Source organism: Suricata suricatta, chromosome 14, assembly GCF_006229205.1.
Source record: "Suricata suricatta isolate VVHF042 chromosome 14, meerkat_22Aug2017_6uvM2_HiC, whole genome shotgun sequence".
Lineage (NCBI taxonomy): Eukaryota > Metazoa > Chordata > Mammalia > Carnivora > Herpestidae > Suricata > Suricata suricatta.
In genome coordinates this window covers 12,936,022-12,963,120 of record NC_043713.1, presented here as the reverse complement: position 1 = coordinate 12,963,120, position 27,099 = coordinate 12,936,022, and the positions used below count along the sequence as shown (strand labels likewise).

Sequence of the window (27,099 nt, the reverse complement as noted above, 5' to 3'; positions counted from 1 at the left end):
CCTGGAACACCCTGGCCCATGCCCACATCAGCACCTGCCCATCCCATTAGGTCAGCCCCCTCATGGAGTACCCTAGGACACCTAGCCCAGGACAGCCACAGCTCCAGCCTGCCAAAGCCACAGTCTACACAGGGGACTTTGATACACAAGTCATTCTTTCAAGCTTAGAAATAGCTATTCTGCCTAATTCATAGAAAAACACAAAGTTCAACAAAATGAGGAGACAGAGGACTGTGCTCCAAACGAAATACCAAAACAAACCTCAGGGTGGGGGCGGGGAAGCTAACTTAAATGGAGATACGCGATCTATATGGTAAAGAATTCAAATTACTGTCCATAAGGATGCTCATGGGATGGAGAGAAGAGTGCATGATCTCAGTGAGAACTTCAACAGAGAGACAGAAAATATAAAAAAAAAATAACCAGAATTAAAGAACACAATAACTGAAATGAAAAATATGCTAGAGGGAATCAACAATAACAGAGGATACAGAAGAACGGATCAGTGATCTGGAATACAGGGTGATGGCAAGCGTCCAAGCTGAACAACAACAACAACAACAACAACAACAACAAAAAGAACTTTAATTTTTTTAATGTTTTATTTATTTTTAATACAGAGAGAGACAGAGCATGAGGGGGGGGGTCAGAGCGAGAAGGAGACACAGAACCGGAAGCAGGCTCCAGGTTCTGAGCTGGCTGTCAGCACAGAGCCTGACGCGGGGCTTGAACCCACAGATGTGAGATCTGATCTGAGCCGAAGTCGGAGGCTTAACCGACTGAGCCACCCAGGTGCCCAACAAAAAGAACTTTAGAAAAGAGAATAGGTTAAGAAATCCCTTGAACAACATCAAGCGAACAAATGTTTGCATTATAAGGGTCCCAGAAGAAGAGATGAAGAAAGGGGCAGGAAAATTATTTGCAGACATAAGAGCCTGAAAATTTCCCTCACCTGGGGGAAAAAACAGACATCAGGTTCAGAAAACAGATTTTCAAACAAGATGAACCTAAAGGGATACAACTCGACACATAACATAAAAATAAAAATGTTAAAGATTACATATAAAGAGAATTTTAAGGAAGCAAGAGAGAAATAACTAGTTACATAAAAAGGAAACCCCATAAGGTTATCAGCTGATTTTTCAGCAGAAACTTCGACTAGATCATGCTTGTCCTTCTGGCCTGCAAAGTGCTGAAAGGAAAATCCCTACAACCAAAACTGCTCTACCCGGCCAGGTTATCACTAGGATTGAAGGAGAGAGAAAAAGTTCCCCAGACAAACACATGTTAGAAGAATTCATCGCCACTAACCCAGCCTCACAAGAATGTTAAAAGCTCTTGAAGTGGAAAAGAAAAGGCCGTAATTAGAAAAGCGTTATAAGAAGAAAACAGTCCATGAGTGAACTCAGACAAACATTAAGATAGTAGTGCAATCACTTATGAAGATTAAAAGACAAACGTAGTAAAGTCAACTATCTAAAATAACACAAGGGGAACCACTAAAAAGTATGGAAAATATGAAAACATATACTTAAAACGTGGAGGGTGGGAGTAAAAATTAAGGTCTTCAACCTTAAGTGACTATCAGCTTGATATAGACTGCTATGTATTTGGGATATTATATATAAACCTCATGGCAACCACAAACCAAAAAACATAATAGCTTCGAGAAAAATAAAGGAAAGAAAGCAAAGCATACCGCTACAAGAAGGTACCAATCATAAGGAGACCAAGAGAAGAACAAAACTGAGAACTTGAGAAACAACCAAAAAGCAATGAACAAAATGGGAAAAAAAACAAAACAAAACTATATACTAATAATTAGGTTAGGGACACCCAGGATGGCTCAGTTGAGTGTTTGACTTTTTTTTTTTAAATCTTTTTTGAATCTCTATTTTTGAGAGACAGACAGAGTGCAAGTGGGGGAGGAACAGAAGGAGACACAGAATCCAAAGCTGGCTCCAGGCTCCCTCCCTGTTCTGTCTGAACCAGTGGTGAAATAAGGCAGAAATAAGCAGAAAAGGAAAAAGGATCACCTTTATTGGTTACCGGGGATAATAGAGAATGTGGTTTATGTCACTGTGGCCTGATTATTGAACCCCATCATCAGCCAGATGGCTGTCCCCCAGCAGCACTTGATGGAGGTAGACCTCCTCCTTGCTCTACAGCAGAGAGCGCCCCCTGGAGGGCACAGCTGAGGTAGACCTCCGCCTTACTTTGATGCAGAGAACGCCCTCTGGTGGGGACAGCTGAGGTAGACCTCCTCCTTGCTCTACCGCAGAGAGCGCCCCCTGGTGGGGACAGCTGAGAACTAGGGCTCCCCAGGGGAAGGGGAGACACGGGGACAGAGAGCCACAGCTGGAAGAAGGCTCCTCTCGGCTTCAAGCCAGGGAGGTCACGCTCAGTGGTCCAGGGCAAGAGGGTGTGACACGAGCCCGCAGATGTAGACAAGGCCGGGGGTGTTAGAGGAGATCCATGTTTTCCAGGCGGTTCGCAGACAGATGGGCACGAAGCAGCTGCTTGAGGTTTTCTCCCGCTGTTGGGACCTCAGACAGCACCGTATACGTATCGGGTTGAAATGTTCAGTTGTTGCTTTCGTAGACTAGAAACTGGTTGCATATCCACAACTCCCAATGGTTCAGCTTAGTACAAATAGTCCTTCAGAGCTGTGGGCAAAGTCCCGCTGAGCCTGCTCGCACCCCACACTCCTGGCCTCACCCTGGGCTCCAGGGCATGCTTACCGATGGGGGGTGCACGACTCCAGTCAGGCCTTTCCCTGTAGTTTTTGCTTGGCTCACTGCGTCCAGCTCAGACCATTTCCCAGACTCCAAGACCAATAAACAAGTAAGTCACCCAAAAGCGAGTGGAATCTGTGGCATGGGTCATTAGCTGATTTCTGCCCTGAATGAACCTGTCGCCGTCCCCACGGTGGGCAGGCACCCAGGAGCTCACTGCTCCGTTTCTCCCGGAGCCAAAGACAAACCAAACATGCACCTTCCAGCAGTTGGCCCAACGAGCAGGGGTCTTCTGGGCAGATGAAACGGATGTGGCCTGGTTGTAACAGGCCCAGGGAGAGGCCAGTGGAGACAGCTGGCCCCAGACGGGCTCCCCGCCCCACCAGCACGGAGCCTCGTGAGGGGGCCCCTTGCTGGCTGAGGAGGACGTCTGGGGAAGGCTGTGGTTCCCCCGGGCAGGGTGGTCAGCCCACAGGACACACCGGAGGGCCCACTGGGTGTGGGACGATCAGAACTTCCCTCCGTGTTTGTCTGTACTGTGGAAGTTGTAGGGTTAACACCCGCACCGGTTCTAAGTCAGCGTCAGACGTAGTTCACTCAATCCTGATGACAGCACTTGGCGGTGAGGACTTATTTATACAAGAAACAGCTGAGGCCCAGAGAGAGCCAATGAGAAGCCTGAGGTCACTGCTGGAAAGCGTCAAGGCCAGGGGCTCGAACCGAGGCTGGCAGGCTCCAGAGTGGTCTTAACCATTTCACGGAGGAGGCAATCTTCATATGTGGTCCATGCATGATTACTACACACACACATGCACCACACCCGGCTCCAATTTTTTTTTTAAACTAAGAGGTAAAGGTTTGTAACTCTTGGGTTAGAGCCCTCCATGTGAATAGGAGCTGGGGTTCCCCATGGGCTCTGACCCAACTGCGGGAACCTGGGCAAGTCCCGTGGGCCCTGTGGAGGGGGAGGGGGGAGAGGAGAGGCAGAGATAGAGACAGAATCCAAAGCAGGCTCTGCACCGTCAGTTAAGAACCCAATTTGGGGCTTGATCTCACAAACCAGGAGATCATGACCTGAGCAGAAATCAAGAGTTGAACCACCCAGATACCCCTGGACTTCAGTCTGTAACAGAAGGCTGGGGACACAGTGACCTTGGGTCATCTCCAGCTGTCACTATTCCCAGAGCAGCACTGCGGTGGTGGATTAATCCCCATGAATAATCTGGTCAAGCCAGAGCTTCAGTGGCGGGCGCCTGGGTGGCTCAGTCAGTTAAGCATCTGACTCTTGGTTTCGGCTCGGGTCAGGATCTCATGGTTCATGGGTTCAAGCCCCACATCAGGCTTTGTGTTGATGGTGTGGAGCCTGCTTGAGATTCTCTCTCTGTCCCTCTCTGTCCCTTCCCTGCTCATTCTCTCAAAATAAACTTTAAAAGAAAAAAAATAAGTGCATCAGTGAGGGTAAGTATCGGTTTTCCAATGAGCTTGGTGGCCTCACAGGATTAAATCCATAATTTGGGACCTTTTCAATCTAGAGGGATATGATTTGCAAAATTAAGCTTCAAAGAACAGGAAGAAAGTTTGGGGTTGGGGGGGTTCTCGTTAGTGACACAATCGTGGCCTCACTGCCCTAGTGAAATCCAGGGAATGGGAGGCCCCCTCTTCGGGAGGGCAAGTGGGTGCGGGATGGGGTGGTCTGTCCTCGGGGAGAATTTGGGAGACCACAAAACAGATTACAGAGCGCTGAAGAGGTGTCCTCTCTGTGGAAGGAAAGATCGGTCAAGGACCATACAATTTATGCAGAGGGAGTGGCTTTTGTATAGAAGAGGGAAGAGAACTGAGCAAACTATTTTCAGGAAAGTTCCAGTGTCTTCCACTACCATCTTGTAGAGCATACTGGAGACAGAATACAGCCAGAACCTTCAGAAAGCAGGGGACAGAATGAACTCCGGCCATTTGCAACAACATGGATAGATGTGGAGGGCATAACGCCACGCGAAATAAGTCAGAGAAAGACCAATACCATGATTTCACTCTGATGTGAAATCTAAGGAGAACAAAGCAAAAAACATAACCAAAAGACTCAAATACAGAAAACAAACTAATGGTTACCAGAGCGGTGGCAGGTGGGGACGGGGTGAAACAGGTGAAGAGGATTAAGAGTAGATCTACATACTGAGCACTGAGTCATGTGCAGAGTGTGGAATAGTATACACCAGACACTAACATAACACTGTATTAATTATACTTGAATAAAAAAAAATTTTTTTAATTTAAGGTATAGGACAGGTTTGCAAAAAATACTTGGGACCCCACTTACGAAAACTTTTCCATTTGGTGGATCATTTAACCCTGAAAAAAGTTTAAAGTGGTGATAAAAGCAAAGTATTCATCCTTAAGGATCTGGGGTCCACTCTTGTTTACAACACTCTTTTCCAATTCCAAAACTTTATTTATTTATTTATTTTTAATTTATTCTTATTTAGCACGTCTTTACAGACAGAGTGCAAGTGGGGGAAGGGCAGAGAGATAGAGTGAGAGAGAGAATCCCCAGCCCAGCAAGCTCCGCACAGTAAGTGCACAGAGCCTGACACGGGGCTCGAACCTCTGAAATCATCAGATCACAACCTGAGCCGAAGTCGGGCGCTTAACTGACTGAGCCACCCAGGTGCCCCTCATTCCAAGATTTCAAACGGGCACCTCCCGTCTTGTAAGCCCCTTGAAGAAGAGTCCCTGACTTACCGGTATTTGTATCTCAGGGGCTTGCCCTGCACCTGGCTCCTTGGAAGCTTCCAGCATAGCTTTATGTATAAAAGGATGTGCCAATTTTGCAAACACCATAATCTTGTTGGCTTTTTAAAGAGTACTCTTATTTAGCACATCGTTACAAAGGTCCTGGAAGTAGAATGGAGCTTTCTCTCGTCCCAGAAGTCATGGATGCATTTTAAAGTGTAACCGATAATGATCCCCCCCCCACCCCGCTGCCCCCGACTATAAAATAATGCGCAGAAGTTGGAAAAGACAGGAATGTTAATGCGGAGATGGCCCATGATCTCATTAACACAGTAACACGGTTTTATTTCCTTCCTGGTTTTCCCTAAGCACTATTTTTCAGTGTGACTGCAATTATGCTATATTCCATATCCATTTTTCCATTACATTTTTAGCATCTTCCCAGTATCTCTGCACATGGATACTTAATAAGTATCAGAAACATCCTGCCAACACAGAACTTCTGGCCTTCTACTCCAAAGGAACCTTTTCTTAGTTTTTATTGCAAAACCATCAAAAGCATCCATGCAATTGCTCTAGCCAAATGCCCAGGAATTGTCTGGAATTCTCTTCCCCTCACCACTCCACCCGCCCATTCAACAGATCTGTTTCATCTAAAAGACACCAAAGCATCCTATCCATCGCCTCTGCTCCTCCAGACTCACTTGGGGACTCCGTCCTACCGCCACCTCGCTGGGGAAAGCGATCAAAAAGACCTGACCGCTGACTGACCCATGAGCTGGACCTGGACGCGGAGCCTCCTCCCGCCTCCCCTCTCCTCGGGAGTATGGGTTCCACTTTCCGGTCCCACAGGCTGCTCCAAGGACACAGCCTTGAGACGGTGATGATGGAAACACCTGCACGTACATGTGACCGAGCCCAGTTAGGCCTTTTATAAACAAGATTCGCAGGGCAGTGTGGGAACTACTCATCCTGCTGTTGCCCAAGACAAGACTCCTATGTAAGTTTCCTTACATTGCTATTGTTTTTTTTTAAATAATATTTACTTATTTTTTGAGAGAGAGAGAGAAAGAGAGAGGGAGAGGGAGGAAGACACAGAATCCGAAGCAGGCTCCAGGCTCTGAGCTGTCAGCACAGAACGCGACACGGGGCTCGAACCCACAGACCATGAGATCATGACCTGAGCTGATGCTCAACCTACTGAGCCACCCAGGTGCCTCATCCTTTGCTATTGTTAAGATCACCACCTACCAACATAGACCAGCCTGCTCCTTTCCTCCATCTCTTCCTGCCCTCTGTTGATGGGGTTCAATGTCAGGTTAGAACTGGGAGGCTCCTGAGAGGGTTGTGAATCTACACACCCCACCCATCTTCTGGCAGAACCATCTTTCAAAATGTAGAAGAAGCCGCCACCCACACATTTTTCTTTTGGACTGTATTTTTTTTTTAATGTTATTTTTGAGAGAGAGACCGAGACAGAGCACAAGGTGGGGAGGGGCAGAGAAAGAAGGAAACACAGAATCTGAAGCAGGCTTCAGGCTCCTCGCCGTCAATACAGAGCAGATGCAGGGCTCAAACCCACCAACCGCTAGATCATGACCTGAGCCGAAGTCGGATGCCTAACAAAACAGAGTCACCCAGGCGCCCTTGGACTGTATTTTTTTTAATCGGAAGATAACATGCACCAGGTGGGCAGGGGGCCTGTAGGGGTCCCCCCTGATATGCCCATATGCCGTCAGCTCTGGCGGCCTTCAACCCCCAATGCAGCCATCCCCCATTCTCCTCCTCCTGCAGACCTGAGTTCAGGGCCCTCCAAGTGCCACTTGCCACTACAGCCTTGCAAAGCACAGACCGGGTCACTCTCGCCTGAGCAGCGCCCCCCGCCCCCCGATAGTTAAAGGAGAGGGCACCCTGGCTCGGCCGTGGTCCAGACACACCCAGAGCTAGACCCACGGGGTGTTGGCAGGAGATCAGCCCGCAGCTCGTGGCCACACACCGGCTTCCCAGACCGCGCCCTGTCGCCCCTCTCCTGCAGGGAAGACGGTCTCACACCAGATCCAGCAGCTTTCCCACCAAATGAAAGGCCTTCCCAGCACAACTTGGGCCCAGGGGACAATCCAGCTCCTGCTCCTGGAAACCCAGGGGGACTAAAGATATCCAGTCTCTAGCTAGTCCTCTCAGCCTCTTGGCCACTACTCTCCAGAAAGATCTAGGCTTCCTCAACTTAGTGCACTTCACAAAACAGGTGCCTGGGCGGGGGCTAGGAAACAAGCCGATCCAACCAACCAACCACACACGCTTGTTCACACATGGAACAAAATGCAGGCACGTACTTGCTTCCTCCAGGCCAGTCCTTCCTCGCAGCTGCAGCTGATTCCCAGGAGACCAACGCTGCTGGTTTCTCGGGCCTTCCCCTGAAGCACAGCCTCAACGGTAGCTCTCTTCTCTGACCCCGCCCGGCGCCCAGCGCTCTGCTCTGGGGACCCGGCCCCTCCACCTGGGCCCGCCACCAGGAAATGCTTCTCTTTTGAACACCATGGGGGGGATGCCCACCGGCTGGGTCCTGGTGCTGGGCTCCTCAGGTGAGCAAGGTGCAGGTGAAGCCTGTGGGGTGCACACACACGGCTTGAGTGTATGGGGCAGTGAATGTGGTCCCGGCGGAGGAGCCGGGTGAGGACAGGTGGGATTTCCTGAGCACCACTGCCTCCAGAGCTGCTGCCACTCTTCGCTGGAAGCAGCCTGATCTCCGGGGAATCTCGGGAGTCCTAAAGGTGGCCTGCATTGAATTTCACAGCTGAGGGGGTTTTACACAAGGAAGTTTCTATTGGAAACCGCTGTTCACCAACTGGAGGCTCTGGCCGCCCTGGAAAAAGCCCACGGTCAAAACTGAGTGGCAGGTGCTGCATTTATATGGTCCTTGATTCTCCAGTTCAGCCCAGTTTCTTTTACTGCCGTCTTACACGTGGTCTGTGTCACTAACTTACACTCTCTGCCTGACCCCTGCAGGCGTGTCTGTGACCCTTGTCTAAAGAGCAGCAGCAACCAGAAGACTGGAAGTCAAAATGGTGCCAGCCTCAGCCTGTCCCCGGAAGTCCCTGTCCCCGGAAGTCCACGCCCACTGGGCGTGGCCTGCATGCACGCCACAAAGTCACCCGGTACAAAATCAACCTGCAGAAATTGGTTGCACTTTTATACACCAATAATGAAGCAGGTGGCGCATTTTAAAGAATGGAAGTGTGATCATAGAAGATAATGGCAATTGTTATAGATGAACAGCTCTTGATTAAATTAGCTTATCATCATTAGGCACCTGGGTGGCTCAGTGGGTTGAGCGTCCGGCTTCTGCTCAGGTCATGATATCAGGGTTCGTGGGTTCGAGCCTCACGTTGGGCTCAGTGCTGACCACTAGCTCAGAGCCTGGAGCCTGCTTCGGCTTCTGTGTCTCCCTCTTTCTCTCTCTCACTCTCTCTCTCTCTCTCTGACCCTCCCCTGCTCGTGCTGTCTCTGTCTTTCAGAAATAAATAAAAAATATTAAAAACTAAAAAAATAAATTAGCTTCATCATTACTTTATTCAAGTTGCTTGCTATTTACACTAGAGATTAGGAGGAAGTGGGAAACATGACAGGCACTTTGGGGAAGGGAGACGTAGGGGTCAGACAGGACGCCACAGAGGAGAGGGTGACGGTGACACCAGCATGCCACGGAAAAAAGGGAGAAAGGCATCAAGTGTGGAGGGAAACCAGGGAGCTGGCCGTGCTCTCTACTGAGCGTCCCTGCCACGTGCTACTTCTTTCAGTCACCAGTCAGCGTGTCTGTCTGCCTTTACTGTCGTCTCCTAGATGCCCCTCAGTTTTTTCAGCTATCCTTTATTTTTGGCATCAAGCTGAGACCTTTTCTCAAAAAAACCGTGTCTCCAACTTCAAGTTGTGTCCATGAAAATGTACACCAATGCCTGTTTCGAGCCTGCAGAAATAAGGGAGCCCCTAACACACACAGTCTGCAGAGAACAGCTTATGCATCAATCATGGTCTACTTAAAATGGTATGCATAATATTTTCTCTTAAATCATGCAGCACATTTATTAGAGTAGACTTTAAAGTCTCATACAGAGGGTGCAGTTTCCATGCAAAGCTTAAATAATCCTTTCATCATCCCTGTGCAAGCAACAGACACACGTCATCTGAAAGCAGTCAACTCCTTGATGATGTCTCTGATTTTAATGAGCATAAATTTATGAGTGTGATCATGGTACATATTCTCAACAACTACAACTGCAAATCACGTGCCACTTCCTTCCCACCTCAACTATCACTTTCCAAAGGTAGTATTTGCCTAAGTAAAAGGAAACAATGTGGGTGACCACGTAGGGCTCCATAGGAGAAGTCTCCAGCGGCCTTCCATCAGCCTGGGATGAAGCCCAAATTTGTCATGAGCACCCAAGGGTCCGATATGACCTTATGACCTCCCCGCATCGCTTGTCCACCCATGCCTTCATGCACAGCCTCTAGTTCAGGGTTTCTCAATTTTAGCACCAGTGACATTTTGGTCCTGATATATATCTGTGAAGGACATTGTAGGACATTTAGAGCCATCTCTGGCCCTCTCCACGAGCTGCCAGCAGCAGCCTCCCACACTGTGGCAAAAAAAATGTCTCCAGACACTGCCAATATCACCCAGGGGGAGGAGGGCAAAACCAGTCCTGCTGGGAATCACTAGTCACATCCCACTGAACAAACCACGCACCCCCCCCATTTAGGCCCCTTATTATCGCTGTCCCCTAACCTCACGCTCCTGCTTAGACATTCTCATATCTGCCTCCTTCTCTGTTTCGACCTCAGTTTAAATGTCACCTCTGCAGAAGGGTCTTCTTGACCAATCAAAGTCACCCTGTACTACATCACTGCATTTGAATTTATTAACATGTGAAATGATCCACCTTATTCGTTAACCCTTCCCTCATTGGCTGGTAGTTTCATGAGACTAGAAACTTGTCTGTCTTCATGAAGAATCCTGAATACGACCACCTGTACTGGACACATCCCTGGAATGTGACAACTGTCAAACGGAAACATACATGACTTCCTTCTTATTGCTGGGACCTTTTTTGAAGGTCAAGGAGTGGTGGCAGAAGGGGGTTGCAGAATGCTCGGGATAATTCCAGGCCATGATTACTTGAGAAAGTCTGGTGAGACTTTGTTTTGTCAGCATCCTATAGCCTCAGCTTTCTTATTCTGGTGAACAAAGTGCTGGGGGTCCCTGGGGAGTGACCCCACAGAGCCAATCTTCTTACCAAGTAGGTTCCACATGGCCCTCCAGGCTCTGATAGGGCACGTCTGTGACCCAAGCAGAAGTGAGGTGGGTAGAGTATAGTCACTTCTTGGAGAGTTTATTGACTTAAAGGGAGCATTGAATGTTGAGTCTGGAATAGGAAGCTGATTCAGGAAAAGGAAGGAGCCCTGGCGGGAGCTAAGGTGTGAGAAGGTGGGGGCCACATTGTTGGAGGCCCGGATGACCTTCCCCCTGAAGAGGCATGGGCCCCCATCCTCCTGACCCCCTCGGTCACACACACACTCACATCTCACAGGATACATTTCCGGGGGCCTCCAGCCAACCTCTCGATTCTCTTTTTGCCAAAAACACAAGGGCTAATTCCATCTCTTTCCTACCCCTCTGAAGCTGCTGATTCAGTGAGTCACTTTCTATCCTTATTGTCTTCTTTGCTCTTGGCAGACTTCCTTACAGAAAAAAATCCTTTGCAAGATCAACATTGGCCACAAAGGATAAGCTTTTCCACCTTTTTTTTTCTCATCTCATTTTTCAGTCTCAATTGATTTAATCTGTTGCAACTACAATTCATTACAATTAAACATTAGAGGCAGAAGCGTGGTGGGCAGGGAGGCAATATTGATAGAATGTATATCAAATATTGAAGTTTTCAACATAAAAATAAATTACTTTATTATTTCCTATAGACATACAGCTGTTCAAAATAGCACCCTCCCGGGTGGTCAAATTGAGTATTGATTGGCATAGAACACATGCCCGCTGAACTTGACTGAGCTGATTCTTGACTGAGCCAAGATTCTTTGTGGCTTTTTTTTTCCCTAGAGGGAGAAACCCAAGCAAGAGTGTGGTGCGGGGCTTGGAGATCTGGTGCTGGAACCTGCACGAGCTTGTCATTTTTTCTGGCTTCATAGGGGGTCAGTGCTAAGCAATGCTGATTCCAGGTGCTTGTCCACCTAGAGAGCTCTCGGTGACCGGAAGACATTGGAAAAGGAATTGGAGAATCACTGCCTGAGGACCAGATTCCAGACTCTTCACCAAGGTTATATTAAACTGTCATATACCCACAGCTACCCTCCACTCCCCACACACATACCAGATGCCCTGGCTACAACTCAGCAAGAAGAATTTTGAAATCTCAATAATACACTGGATTCTAAATACCTGCTGGGAGGTGTTTTGCCTCAAGAGGCTAAACCTGGTACGTCATTGTTGAGGCCGACTCCGATATAAAATCTACTTCCGGGACACACATGAAAGGAACCATTTTGTCTTAGGAAAACCAGGAAGTGAGCTGAACGCACACGTTTGGATGAAAGGCAGAGCCTTCCCCCTGGGATCATAAAGCCGTCTCCCGCCCGCCCCAGCACACATGTTTACCGGGTAGAATTCTCCGTGCTCATACCCTCATCTGATGGTAACCATCTTCAGGGGTATCTCTTTCTATCAAGTGATATGAGACACGGAAAAACTGCCCTCGTTACTCGAGCCAACTAGATGGGATTTGGGTTGTTGAGATGGGAAACAGCTAACCTACAGACGTCCACTCAGAGGGAAACCCCCAGCTGGGTGGGGGTTACCCCTGTCTCGGCTTCCTGGCGCTGCCACAACCCAGGTGGCCTCAGACAGCAGACACGCATCCTCTCCTAGCTCTGGAGTCTAGGCATGGCAGGGCCATGCTTCCTCTGAAACATGTAGGAAAAGACCTTTCCTGCCTCTCTGGCGCCTGGTAGTTACTGGTGATCCTTGGTGTTCCTCGGTTTACGGTTGCAGTGCTCTGGTCTCTGCCTGGGTTCCATGTCCTTCTCCCTGTGTATCTGTGTCTCTGTGTCACTGTGTCCAAATCCCCTCCTTATAAGGGCACTAGCTATATTGGATTGAAGTTCATTCTAATCCAGTAACAATTTCATCTTAACTAATTATATCCGCAAAGCCCCTATGTCCCAGCAAGGTCACATTCTGAAGTCCTGAGGGTTAGGACCTGAATGTATGAGTTTGGTGAGGGGCACCCATAACAGGGTCTCTCCCAGGAACTCCTGCTTGCTCTCAGAAACAACCGGGGTGAACTCTGTGGGGGGCCAAGAGGTTGAGCCATGGTAGGACCCTCCTTGCGTATGGATCGATGATTCCCGAGTTGATCAGTTACATGTTAGGGACCCATCTTTGATGAGCCTGTACACTGAACTACTGAGCCTAGAACCTGCTCAGATTCATGCTAGTGTCACTTTGTCACTTGCAGTGATGCACAGAGCCACGGAGCCCAGGGATGAACTGGACTAGCAGGAGATGTCCTGGGGAACAGGGGCTGTCATCGGGAGGCTGGAAACAAAGGGTCCTAATGACAGCTGCCACTCCTTGAGACAACTAGGATGTGCACCTGCCCCCACCTGTCATAGGGTCCCAGTAGGCCAAAGGAAGGGAGGACATGGCCAAACCCTGGAAGTTCTTTGTGCCCTTCGAGCCAACACAGCTTCAACTGCTGCAGACACCGCGTGTGGGGGTGACGGGCAGATAAGAACTCTGTGCTGGGCGTGTCCACACTGGCAGGGAGGGGAAAGGTGTATTTAGGCTGAAGACCCCCTCCCAGAAGGGCAAGGTGGGGGGAAGGGCATGATGAGGAACACGTCGGGCTGGCTCTGTCTTGAGCCCCGAGCAGTGCATCTACTGAAGCTCCACAAACCCAAGTTCAGTGCTGGCACAAGGGGCAGGGTCCAGGCCAGCGTGGGCACCTGGCATTGAACTCTGCACTGGGGGCCGGATCTGAGCCTGGGAGGTCAGAAGTCAGGGCGGATTAGGGGGTGTGACGAAGTGACAGCAGCCAAGAATAGCTACTCTGGGGAATGGAGGGTAACTGCAACACATCCCGAACGGCACTCTGGGGACAGGTGGGACGAGCTCATTTCTGATGGGGCTCGTGCTGGCAGCCCCGCTGGTGCATTTGCCGGGCCGTGGCCCTCAGCGCTGGCTCCACGGGGGAGCTGCTTCTGGAGTGTTAAAAAACACCGAGATGCCAGAATCTCACTCTCAGAGCCCTAGGCGGGGCTCGAACCCATGAAACCATGCGATCATGCCCTAAGCTGAAGTCAGATGCTTCACCGAGCCCGCCACCCAGGTGCCCTGCCTGTGAGTGTTTTCTAAAGCGCCCTGGTGATTCCGTTGTGCAGTCAGGGCGGACGATTGCAGTTATTGAGGGACAAGAGAAGAAAGTGGTGAGTTCTTTGATCAACTCCGGGTGAGGACAGGACTCCGGTGCCACATTTCACAGTCAACTGACAACCAGAGCACTGATCATCCGCAGAAGAACAGGTTCTGACAGATGCATTCCCCAAGGGAGCCTCCTTGGGGACAGAGAGGACCATCCCGGCAGGGCTGCCCTGGCGCTGAGCCAGCCGGCCTGGAGGCCAAGGCCACATCACTTCTTCCCCGGAAGTCCATGTCTGTGAGGGTGGGTGGTGACACTGACAAGGCCAAGCCAGAAAATGACACCAGCTGCAGAGGGGTGCCCACGGAGTCAGGGCCAGGAAGACAGCTGGGCCTGGAGCAGGTCCCGGAAGGCACCTCTGGCAGAACACCACAGAGGCACCGTGGGGGTTGTTGTGGGGGGGGGTGGGGGGTGAAAGAGAGGGAATGGGAGCCTCTCCTGGAGCTCCGGCCCTGTGGGTGGGTGACCCCACAAAGAGGATACTTCCCATCCCACCCCTGCTCAGGAGGTAGGGGCATCCGGCCATCCCTTCTAACTTGTACGTCTGGCTCTTACATAAGGGAAAACTAATTAACCTTTGAGCCTCAGTGGGGTGGAAAAATACCAAGTCACCTCGCAGGCGTTCCAAAGGTTAATTATTTCACGTTTCAGTGCCTCCCAGAAGCACTGAGGATCCTCACCACGGTTTCTTGGCCCTCCCTGGATCCTCTGTCTCTGGTATACTCTCACTGAATTTCAGGGATCTGAAATAGCAGAGCGAGCTTGAACTTGAAGACCGACACAGAGGAAGGCACCAGAGGGTCTCGTGTTAGTTTCTTTCACCCCGTAGCAAGTTGAAGGCATCTTATGGGAGAGGGGCCGATATTTATACAGTGCCCAGTGGTTTATGAATCACCTTACATATTTCTTGTCTCGCCAGGTCATTCAGTTCTGAAGGCAGATGTAAGCCGACCTGGACCTGTGCCAGCCCTGCACTGCTGGGCACCCGAGGCCTCTCATCTCTAGACTACTTACAATGGGTGCTGGAGGAACTAACTCCTCTTGATGGGATTCAAGTCAGAGCTGCCATCTTGAGAACTCAGAGTCTAAAGAAGAGTCCAGTTTTACAGTCTTGCTCATTTATAGCCATCAGCGTCACCTGGGAAAAGTGCCGGCCTCGTGGGTGTGTGACCGGACAGTATGCCATGGGGGCCCAGGTTCAGGAAGTCTCTGAACGTAGAAGGATCGCCTACTGGTTGGATGTTTCCTCTTCACCTTGAAATTTTTTAAAATATTTATTGTTTATTTTTGAGAGAGAGCGCAGAAGGGGCAGAGAGAGAGGGAGACCGAGAATCCCAAGCAGGTTCTGCACTCTTAGCCTGACACGGGGCTCGAACACACACGCTGTGAAATCATGACCTGAGCAGAAATCAAGAGTTGGACATTTAACCAAATACACAACCCGCGCACCCCCACCTTGAAATTTTTAATAATTTTTAAGTAAGGGCTCTTGCCTTTTTATTTTGCACAGGGCCCTGCAAATTCTGTAACCAGCTCTGCCCAGGAATGTCTTAAAAATGCAAAATCTCAGGCCCTTGCCTGAACCCTCTGCATCACAATCAACCCCGGGTGATTCATACACACGTGAAAGTTTGAGCAACGTTGCTTATGTCACCTTGGAGTTATTTTCCTAGAAGTTAGTACAAAAAAGTGTTATTAAGAAGAGATAAAATATTCTGAAAAATACACACAGGACAATGAAATATCTGGCAACCTACAGATTTTTTTTTTTTAAGTAGCCTTAAACTTAATCCCTTGGAATATGCAATACTCTCAAGTTGTTTCAGAAGACTTGCACTCAACAGAGACCTTGGCACAGGATACTTGCCCCCCAATTTCTTGGAGTGCACAGCAGGGCACTTTCTTAGAGAGATGGGAAGCCATTGTTGGGTCCAAGACCGGTGGATGCCACGGGTGGGTTTCCTGGGATTCTAATTCTCCTGGAGCTTTGGGAAAGCCATAAGCCTCTCCATTTTGGAAGTCACTGAGATCATCTATTTGGACCCTGCTTCTCAATCATTTTGCTATCCCAGCATGCCTAAGGGGCATGGCTCTCCTGCCAGACACCCCGGGGCTCTAAGAAAGGGTGATGATTCCAAGCAGCTGTTCAGGGATCTTGGGGGGGCAGTGGGGAGAAGGGCTCTAACCCTTGCCACACCAGCGCTCACCAGCTGAGAGTCACAGATGGAAACATCTGTCATCAGTATTTTCTGGGTTTGAGTGCACGGTGGCACCTTTGGCAGAAGGACCTGCTGATGCAACGCCCTGGCCCCACCTGTGGGACAAAGCTGTGCCCTCCACTCCCTCTCGTCCACTCGGAGGGACTCCCCAGCCCTCACCTCAAATCCCTCCACATAATTCTCACTCTAGCCCAGGGACCCCTTGATCCATCGCTCTACTCCTCTTGGCCTTTTTGGGTCAGAATGACTCTGCACTATTTTTACTCAGAATTCTGACAACACATGAGTTCTTTTTTCCCTACCAACAATTTCCCCAAATCTCTGGACACCAAATGAGAGCCCTAACATTGAATTCACGTCTGACACCGACTACCCGAAGTTTGTGTCCAATTCTACAGATTTAAGGGCTCGGTCCCAAAACTGCCCCACTTCAGACACCAGTCAAAAGTCCTAGACCACCCACACTTCTGGCCAACCAGCTATGACTCAGGGGTTCCCGCAGCCCCTCCTCAGGTTGGTTTGCTAGACCTGCTCATGGATCTCAGGGAAACGCTTTTGTTTACCAAATGTGTTGTAAAAGATAAAGCTCAGGAACAGCCAGGTGGAGGAGACACACAGAGCAAGGGGCAGGGGCAGGGGTGGGGCTTCTGGGCCCCTCTGCGCATGTCCCCTCTCCGCAGCACTCCGTGTGTATGTGCGCGCACCAATCCAGAAGTTCTCCAAATCTCTCACTCACATCAAGAGTCTTTACAGGGCTAAATCTTCATGGTGGCTGCTAGCTGGGTCTGGGAGTTCTAACTCTCTAACCACTTGGTTTTTCTAGTGACCAGCCCCATCCGGAGTCTTTCTAGGACCCCAAACATCCTTTGGCTCTCTAGGAACCGCATTCCAAGTCACCTTATAAGCATAAACCAAGGTGCGATCAGAAGGCGCTCTTTAGGAATAGCAAAAGACATCCCTATCACTCAGGAAATTCCAGGATTTTAGGAGCTCTGTGCCAGGACCTGAGACAAAGACCAAATATATTTCTTACACCACAGAGCCTCTGCCCAAGAATGTGACCACTTTCTTTCTCCTTCAGGAGAGACTATGGACCCCTCGATTTCTTCTCAAACTGTCCCCCTTCTGGTTCTTGCCCTGGGCTTGCTCAGGTTCTTGCTCTGGGCTTCTTGATTCTTGTCCAAGTCCCAGGAGATGACGCTGACTTTGTCATCTCATTCCCAATGTCATCTCAATCCCAGGAAAACGCATTCGCACTCAGCCACCTGCAGGGCCCAGCAACACCTGCTCAGGTAGGCAAGTGTCTTAGAAGTAAGTGTGGAGGAGAAGAAAGAGGCCATGTTGAGGTCTGAGGTTCCCAGCCAGCGTGGCCTCTCCCGGTGAACTGGCCTGTGGCTTATCGGTGGACCGGGCACACTGTCAGAAGCACAGCAGGACAAGGCACTGGTGTACAAGCTTTCTTATTCATCTAATATTTTTCTCTCCCTCCATTTCATGGAAGCAAGCAGGCTCTGAGTGGCCTCTCCTCAGGGAAGGTTTGGTGTAAATCTGTTTAATGTCAGTGGCTCTGTTTCTTTTGGAACTGCTTGAGGAGATCATCTTAGGCACTTTAAGAAGGAAAAGGAAAAAGGTCAATAGGGCCAAGACCAGCAAGCCCCCACCCAGGTCCCCGGTGAAGTGGCAATAGTCAGGAAGGACGCTTGTGTCGGGTGCCAGGTTACCCAGTGGAGTTGCCAATGATGACAGTGAGTTTCGGGCTGTGGGGCAAAGCGTGGCTTGCTAGCTGCTGACTTGGAGACAGCATGCAAGTTTGGGAACTCAGCAGCAAATAAGACGAAAGACAAAGGGATCTCCCAGGTCTTCAGGTTTGGCCAAAAACATCAGAAGCTCAGTCCTGGGCTGGGGAATGTGTGGGTGTGGTGAAGAGGGAGCTAACGGTGGTCAAGGCTGGGTTTCCCATTATCCTGGCAGGACGGAGACTGTTATGGGTTTCACTGTGTCCCTTCACAATTCAGAAGATATTTTGAAGTCCTAACCTCTAGTACTTTAGAATGTGGCCTTATTTGGAAATAGGGTCTTTACAAAGTGACGTTAAACAAGTTAAGTGGCATGCCTGGGTGGTTCAGTCGGTTCAGTGTCCGACCTCTGCTCAGCTCAGGATCTCACAGCTCGTGGGTTCAAGCCCCACATCAGGCTTTTCGCTGGCAGCATGAAGCCTGCTTCAGATTCTCTGCCTCCCTCCCTTTCCCTGCCCCTCCCCTGCTTGCGCTCTCTCTCTCTGTCTCTCTTTCTCCCTCTCTCAAAAATAAACATTAAAATGTTGTTTAAAAAAGTTCAGTTACAGAAGGGTCTGGGTGGCTAAGTTGGTTGAGTGACCACCTCTTGACTTCAACTCAGGTCATGATCCTAAGGTTGTGGGGTCGAGCCCCATGTCAGGCTCCACACTGAGCATGGAGCCTGCCTCTCTCTCTCTCTCTCTCTCTCTCTCTCTCTCTCTCTCTCTCTCGCTCGCTCGCTCCTCCTCCTCCTCCCCCTCCCTCCCCCTCTGTGCTTCTCCCCAGCTCATGCGTTCTCTCTCTCACAAAAAAATTAAATTACAAGTTAAAACGAGATCACTAGGGTGAGTCCTAAGCCAACATGGCTGCATCCTTGTAAGAACGGAAATTTGGCCACAGAATCAGGTGCACAAGGAGAACACTATGAACTCCAGAACTGTGAGACATTTCTCTTGTATGAGCCACTCAGCTTGTGGTATCCATTACGTCAGCCCTAGAAAACTACCAGAGATTCAGAATTGGATTTAGGGAAAATTAAAAACATAGTATTTGTTACACGCCAGTGAGTTTACGAACTGAGATTCCCACCGGCTAGTGACAGGGGAGCTAATTTCCTGAAAGTCAATATGGTTTGACGGACAAAGCTCCTCAAATCAGCTGTCCATTCAGGATTGTAAGGAGAGGAGGCTTTCTCTTCTCTAGAAAGCCTTCTCGCCTCCTATGATCCTTATAAGACCGTAGTGAGGTAAATTCCGTGTTACTGACAAGGAGCTTGGCATCCAGACAGGGTTGGGGCCAAGAACACAACTTCTGATTCTTGGCCCCGGGGACATCCCATCATTCTTCCTGAAAGAGAACTTTCAGGAAGTTCTTTCCTCGGTAGTCAAAATCCTTCAGGTTGGAATTCCTCTTTATTGTCAGATTATGATCCAGTCTTCTGGCAAAAACACAGAGACGAAAATAAAGTTCCGATAGCTATACTGCACAAAGAAGCCACTGTTCCGACGGTAGGATGAGAAAGCTGTCCTTGGCCACTGTACATGCAAAGATGACCGGGGACATTGGGAGGTAGCTTGCTCACTGAGCCAGTCACATTCTGTGTCTGGTCAGGGAACTAACGCAGGTTCAGCGGTTTGCGTGGTCTGTACTTGGCCAGAAATAACTAGGCTTGGCGTTGGGAGCCCAACTCTCTTGGGGGCCCACCACACTAGGGCTATGTTGAGAGCACAGGCAGGAGGGACTGGGTGCTGGGAGCTGAGGCCCATGAGGAAGGTGCTGCTCTTGGTCTGGACAGGAGTCCCGGCAGGGAAGCAGAGAGTCCCACCATGTGAAGGCGGGCTTAGGTCTGACTTCGGAGGCTCTAGGTTCTAGAATACAGCTAGGGGGGGACATTTCATGCTGTCAAATGGAGCTGTCGCATAAGGGGTCCCAGAGTGGCAAACAACTATCCTGGAAAGTATTAACACCAAAGACTGGGCAGCCACAGGTGGAGCCTATTGGAGAATGAGAGAGAATCACTTCCTAAATTCTAGATTCTCGATGCCCCTGACAGCACATATATTTTCTAGTAAAATTATATTTTATTCATTTAATTTTTAACATAGGGAACTTTGAGGCTGTGGCAAGCTTAAGAAAATCTTTTTTTTTTTTTTCATGAGCAATAACAAAAGCAGTAAGAATAGAAGCAACCAGGGAAATTGGGAAGAATCACAAAGGTTCTTGCAATTTGTCATGAGGCCACTAGGGGGCAGAGGAAGATAGCTATTTGCAGCCACTAAAAAACACTGCAATCCCAATCCTTTTCTCCCCACCACAAAATGCTTGAGTGGAAAAGGAAAAGTGTAGTACGAACCAAAGCTGGCTTTGCTATTATTAAGAATTTCCAGGATTCTGAGGTAACTTCTATTTCATGTATAGAATGTCGACTTAGCTGCAACTCGACCAGTCAAAATTCAACAATGCCCACGATTCAGTGCCATGCTTCTGGCTTTGCCATGAGAACACCCAAGCGGATGTGTGTGGTCCATGCTCTACAGAGAACTCAGTGATGCTGGGAAAGGAGGAACACGCCGTGGACACTTAGGGTTGACCCGGCTTCTTCCTTGGCTGCTGCCATTTGGTTTTGAGGGATTCTGGGTCCAGCATGTGCCCAAGGCAATCGGCCTCAGGTACAGCCTTGTTTTAGTCTTAGAGAAGTTTGAAATTGTTACTACACAATGGGTCTTTTCCGTCGCAACCATTTCTGGTTCAAGAAGCACATGGAAGCAGGTGATAACCAGCGGGAGCCAGCTGCAAGGCACAGCGGCAAAGCACCAATAGGTACCGACGTCCATGCTTCACAGCTTGTGAGGGCCGCTCATTAGTCATCTTAGGCAGGGAATTAAGGATTTGATGAGGTGATCTTCTGGATTGAATTAAAGCATCTTTCCAAATCCCATGAGGTCTATGGGTTAGATCTATAATCTATCATACAGGGTCTATGATCTCCCCAAATCCCATGAGGTCAGGACAAAAGACAACATCCCACTGAAAGACGCTGAGGTCCTGAGGACTTATTTTTCCACATTCATTCATTCAGAAAATCTTTATGAGCTCGAGGGGCCAGACCCGATGAGTGCTCGAGGGGCTTTGAGAGTAACTGAGAAATAGCACATGGTCACAGGGTGCCGTTTGAGATGCCACGGAGATGTGTGCAGGGAGCTATGTAAGCAGAGAGGAGAGGTCCCAAGCCTCAGCTTAGACAAAGGGACCCAGGGAGGCTACGTAGAGGTGATGATGTTTTTAGCTGATTTGACTATCCCACAGCCACTTGGGCAATAGCAAAAATAAAACCACCATGGAGGTACACTCAGGTGTTCCGACCTGCACAAGATTCCCACAGAGAACAAGACAGAACAAAACAACATCTTCCCTGCGGCAGGTGGCTTACAATAAAAATAAAAAATTACAAAGCACTAAAGGACACAGTCACCATGAGTAAAGGTAAATGTCCACACTAAAAATAGCTTTCACATAATACAATGTTCAGATAGAGTGCATAAAGTAATATGTTTAAAATAAAAACCACAGAAGAGAGACTAACCAATAAGGATAAGTATGACCAATGGATTTGAAACAGAGCCAAGGAGAACCTCTAGCAATGAAACATGGGATCGTTTCAATGAAACACTGGTGAATGGGGCTAAGCGGTAGCTTGGGACACAGCTAAAGAGAGAGTTTGTAAATTGGAAGAAGGAGCCAACAGGAGAGAGAGAATATTAAAGAAAGCATAAGAAATACGGAGGACAAAATAACAAGAGTGGTCATATCCTTAATAGACATCTCAGGCCAGGCTAGAAAAAATGAGAGAGCAGCAAACCTTGAGGAGAAACTGGCTGAGATTCTTTTTCGGAGTAGAATCTTTTTTTAGGTTTCTCAGAATAGGGAACCCTGAGCAATAGAAATAAAAATAAAAGCACGCCCCAGACAGATGAAAATGAAACTGCAGAAATTAGCGTGGGAATAAGCGATTTAATCTCTCTGGATTAAGAAACCATAAATTAAAACACAAAGAAATGGGTTTACCTGCAAAACAGCAACAGTCCGATTGAAAACAGCCTTCTCAGTCTCAGTGAGAGTAGCCGGAAGATAATGCACACACCGACAGCAAATACAGACTTCGAAGTCTAGCTACACTGTGCAAGAGCAAAGGCAAAACAGAGACAACTTTACTCAATAAAAATGGAAGGTTCGCCCCTAGTAGCTCCTCCCTGAATGAAACACCGAAGAATATACTTCGGAGGAAAAAACAATAAGTTGACTCTAAACAAAATGAGAAGGACACAGAAAGGCCTCTGCTTTTCCCGCTCCTTCTTCCTGAATCCACTTCCTCTAGTGCCTCCGGGCCTCCTTGCTCCCAGGTGGGGGACTGGTGAGGATGCTCACAGATTAAATGGACTCTGTCCATCTACACACCCATTCTGAGTGCCTCTGGCTGGGCTTCTCTACCAGCTCACCCCTCCTGGGACAGGAGGTGATAGCCAGGGGAATCCCAAAGTGCATCAGAGGGGCCCCAAACTGTATACTAGAGCTCAGGCTTCTAGAAGGGGCTGCACTTCCTGGTTTTGTGATGGAATCTCCTGGATGTGCAGTCTGTGTTCCTCCAGCTCCTGCAACAGCACCCCGCTGGTGGAGGTGGGCCTTTGGGAGGGGGGTCTCTCAGAATCTGATCCCATGACAGAGATTCCAGACGGAGTAGTTTATTTGAAAGGTGACTCTGGCAGGGCAGGGACATGGGGACATGAGACAAAGAAGAGGAGGCAGCAGAGACAGCATGTGGTAGCAAACCAGCCACCACTGGGGGGTGACTGAAGCTTAAATCTGCTCAGAAAATTCTGGAAGCAGGTGAGGAACATACACCTCAGAGTAAGCTCACATGAGGGGTGAGGGAGCTGGGGTATTTATACACCGACCCCCATTCACCATTGTTGGGAGTCTGCTCCCGGGGCATCGATGTCCTAGCACTCTGGCCTGTTGCACAGGTGGAAAAGGGGCGCTCCAGGCCAAGAGAAAGTGCTCAGGACACAAAATGAGGTGTCGGCAGTTGGAATCTGAGCCTGTTAGCACTGAAGGGGAAAGACAAGTGTGTGGGCAGGGTCAGGCACACCTGCTGTAGCACTTTAAGTCAATGCCTTTAGGAAAATGCACTTTTTTTTTTTACAGGCAGAAATAAAAGACCCCAACAAACTCAGGGCCATGACTGTTGTCCTCAGAGGTAGAAGGTGTTTGAGAGCTTTCTGTTGCTCAATTGCATTTTCTGAGTTGTCTTGCAAACGCTGAGGGTGGGGGGTGGGGTGGCAGGCAGCCTGGAGCTTTTCACTAGCATTAAAGTGACAGAATCTAAGAACACCCAAGTGTGTGATTCCCCCACTGGCCTTGCTAATGGCCTGGCGGGCGGACCGGCAGGTAGACACGTGCTCAGAAAACTGTGCAGGAGCAGCTGTGATGCACACAGCAGGTGAGGAATTCCAAAGAAGCAGGAAATTCAAGATATTAACCTTCTGCCTGATTTAAAGTGCAAAAAAGAAAAAGAAGACACATTTCATATTACCGATATTTGCCCAGATCTGAGTACTATAAAAAGAACTAGAGAGGAACAGAATTAGAAACCCACCTTTTGGCACTCCTAAAATAAAGTGGAATCAAAAGCTCTCGGGAGCGACAGGAAGAACACCGGGGCAGATGGCATTACACACTGCAATTTAGCCCTGGCAGGAACCACGGTGGGGACACCTGTCCCATCCCACTGAAGGGCTTTAATGACCCTGCTCTTTCTCTTCTTTTGTTCATTTCTATGGTTTACAATTTTATTTTAAATGCCCGCTATTTGGCAAGGTCTCTAATGGCTTGGACATTCATTATTTGCAAGGGGAGGGGGGTTCAGTTAGTTACCTCACCTGTGAAATAAAGATGCTAATTCTTGTGCTTCCTCATTTCAGCCTCTTAACTTTCTCCGCCATTCTCCGCACATGAAGAGGAAGGACTATAGTTGAGAGCCCACATCTGTCTTGGCAGCTGTTAATGAGACTGGCAAAAAAAAAAAAGCTGAGATATTTCCATCCTTCCTAGAAGAGAAGAAAATTATATCAGCAACTTCTCTGTTCCTAAGCTGAAGCAGCGCACAGTACGTGAGTGTTTGTTAGACTTTAACATCACCTGCTGCTTTCTCCATCCATTCCCGTCCATCAGTCCATCTTTTCATCCACCCGCCCGTTATTCCGTCACACCAGCCAGCCAGCCAGCCCTCTTCTCTTCCATCCCAACAACCTTCCATTCATCTATCCAACCAACCCAAACAGCCTCTCTTCCTTCTTTCTTTATTCCTTTCCTCCCTTCCTTCCTTCCATCCTCCCTCCCTCCCTTCCTTTCTTCCTTCCTTCCCTCTTTCAATTAATGTATTTCGAACAGTCACCCATCCATCTATCCATCCATCCATTTATCACAATCATCCAAGACCTACTGAGTATCTCTGGGATAACTAAGCACTGAAATACAGAAGTAAAAATAACTTTAGCCTCAGTAAGTTTATCCTTGAATAACACTTTTAAACAACCTATAAATGGGGATAATCTGTTTTTCTTTTTATTTTAATGGAAATCATTTCCTCTAGAAATACGTGTGAATCTTCCCACACTCGGCGGTAAGCATATTCACAAAAAAGTGGAAAGAGAATTCTTGAGGCTTTCATTGCAATTCCGTGTGGAGCCCTCAAGCAAGTGTCTTTCCAGGAATGCTTTTTCGTGTTGGTTAGCCCCTCCTTTTGTGGACTTTTATTGGGTTTTGTTGATGACCCTGTCCACTTTTCTGGTAGTAGGAAATGAGTCCAAGCCTTCCAGATGTCTAGGAGGATTCTGGGAATGTGCATGGCAGGCAGAATGAGCATTCCTGGCCACGTGTTAGTCAACGTGGCCCAGCTTCACTTTCTTGGCTTGGTAGCTCCCAGAAAGCCTCATGACCTCCTCAGTCCCTGTTTCTCCATATACAGTTATCATGGCTCTGCCGTGTTTTACACACATTGTGTGCAAACAGTCTGTAAAAAGAGCTTTCAAAACCACCAACTATTAGACAGAAGTATTTCCTTTGAAGAGTACTTATTATTTCTTAACTAGATAAATAATAAAGGTTCAGAGTAGAAAAATCAGGAGATCCAACTGAGGAAAAAAAACCTAAAAAAATCATGAAATCATTTTAGTCTGGCCACTCAATTTCCCTGAGATGCATTTGTTGACTGCGAAAGATAAGGACGATGAGTGTTCAAGATGAAAGACCGGGTGCTGTTCCAGGATAGATGTTACTGATCCTGTATTAAAACCTGTATTTTTGTCTGTATACACGGAGCTGGAAGGTATTAACTTTTAATGTTAATACATAATATCAGAAAAGTCAGATAGGTAAAAGACAAAAATGGATCCTGACCTATCTAGCTATGATCACTGATGATATTTTGGTGCATTATCCTTACCGAGTTTACTTATTTTTATATTTCTATATTTTAACAAGTATCGTACCAGACCTGATATACAAACATGTTACTTCTTTCCCATTGTATAATACATGGCCAGCTTCCCATGTCCGTGCATTCACTTCACGGTACTTGAACTAGCTGTGAGTATTCTGTCCTATGGATGTATCCCTGTCTTATGGGCCTGTCATCACCCCTTGATGTTGGACATTTAACATGTTCCTCTTCCAAATGTTTGGAATTTTCCCCTTTAAACAGTATGTAATCAAGACCCTAGCAGTTAAACCTCTGTGCCCAAACATATGGCCGAATTGCATCTCAGGAAGATTGGACTACTTATTCTCTTATTGTAGTATAGGAGAATCCTCCCTATAAGGATATATATATTCTCCCGAGAATAAGAATATATTCATTTAACTGTACACCGCTAACGCCTTCATCCTTTCAACAATAAATATACAGAAAGAGGAGTTTGGAAAGTCTGGAAGGAGCAGAAAGAAGAGTAGATAACTCCAAGCCTTATCCCCATCAGTCTAGGTGCTCCACAGGTAACCCTGTGAAGGCAAAACAAGGAAATACAAATATAAATTCTTATCTTCCCTTCCACCCCTTTGGATAAAAAGGCAGTAGATTAAATACACCATCTGAACCTTCCTTATTTTTCTTTATGAAACATGCTAGAGTTCTTTCCATGTCAATACTGAGAGCACATCTCCTCTTTTTTTCCACAGCATAGAGTTGACCCCAGGGAGGCAGTAAATGTGGTAGGAGCCACCTGTCCCTTCCATTGTTTTCTGTCACCAACAATGTTGCAATGAACAATCTCAATCCAATGTATATTCCCTATGCACACGTGCAGCTATAGGATAGATTCGCAGAAGTGGAATCATGTATTTGTAATTGTTGCTGATAGGCCACACCCCCTTCCACAATGGATATGCGGGTATGTCCCCACTAGCAATGTTTTAGGTGCCTGTAGAGTGTGGTATTAAACAAGAGGATTTTTGCCAATTCAGCGGCATTTCAGGGTTGCTTTCTGTGAATGTGGCCCACATTTTCTAGTTCTCTCCTTTTCCTTCCTTCCTACTTCCCTCCCTCCCTTCCACTTCTAGGAGCGCCTTACGTATTAGGAAGAGTAGGCCTTCTTTTATTATACGAATTACAAAACTATTCTTTCCATTTTTCATTTTCTAAAATTTTGCATATGGTATTTTTTTCCTTTCTGTGCACAGGTTTTAAAAATACAGAACATACTAGTCTCAGGGACCTGGGTGGTCTAGTGAGTTAAGTATCTGACTTCCACTTAGGTCATGATCTCATGGTTGGTAAGTTTAAGTCCTGCATGGACTCTGTGCTGACAGCTCAGAGCCTGGAGCCTGCTTCAGATTCTGTGTCTCCTTCCCTCTCTGCCCCTTCCTTGCTTGTGCTCTGTCTGTCTGTCTCTCTCAAAAGTAAATAAACATTAAAAATTTTTCTTAAAATATAGAACATATTACTCTCACTGTGCCCCTGGATTTTGAGTCTTGGTTCAAAAAATGTGAAAGTGGGATGTTCTTCAGCAGAGAGCACATGGTACTCTCTAGGAGTCTCTGGGAGCCCATTTGCTGGCAGAGACTCACAACCTGCCCCAAGTCACACATGGGGGCGGCCTCT

The 27,099-nt window shown here is 48.0% G+C and overlaps 1 long non-coding RNA gene across 1 annotated transcript; it reads right to left on the bottom strand.

The window, feature by feature from the left end:
- Positions 1 to 15,343: 15,343 nt before the first annotated feature.
- Positions 15,344 to 23,978, bottom strand: LOC115277700. Its single transcript, XR_003902484.1, has 3 exons — positions 23,882 to 23,978; positions 22,011 to 22,120; positions 15,344 to 17,777 (listed from the first exon to the last, which is right to left on the bottom strand). It is a non-coding gene; the product is annotated as an uncharacterized LOC115277700 (long non-coding RNA).
- Positions 23,979 to 27,099: the final 3,121 nt, after the last annotated feature.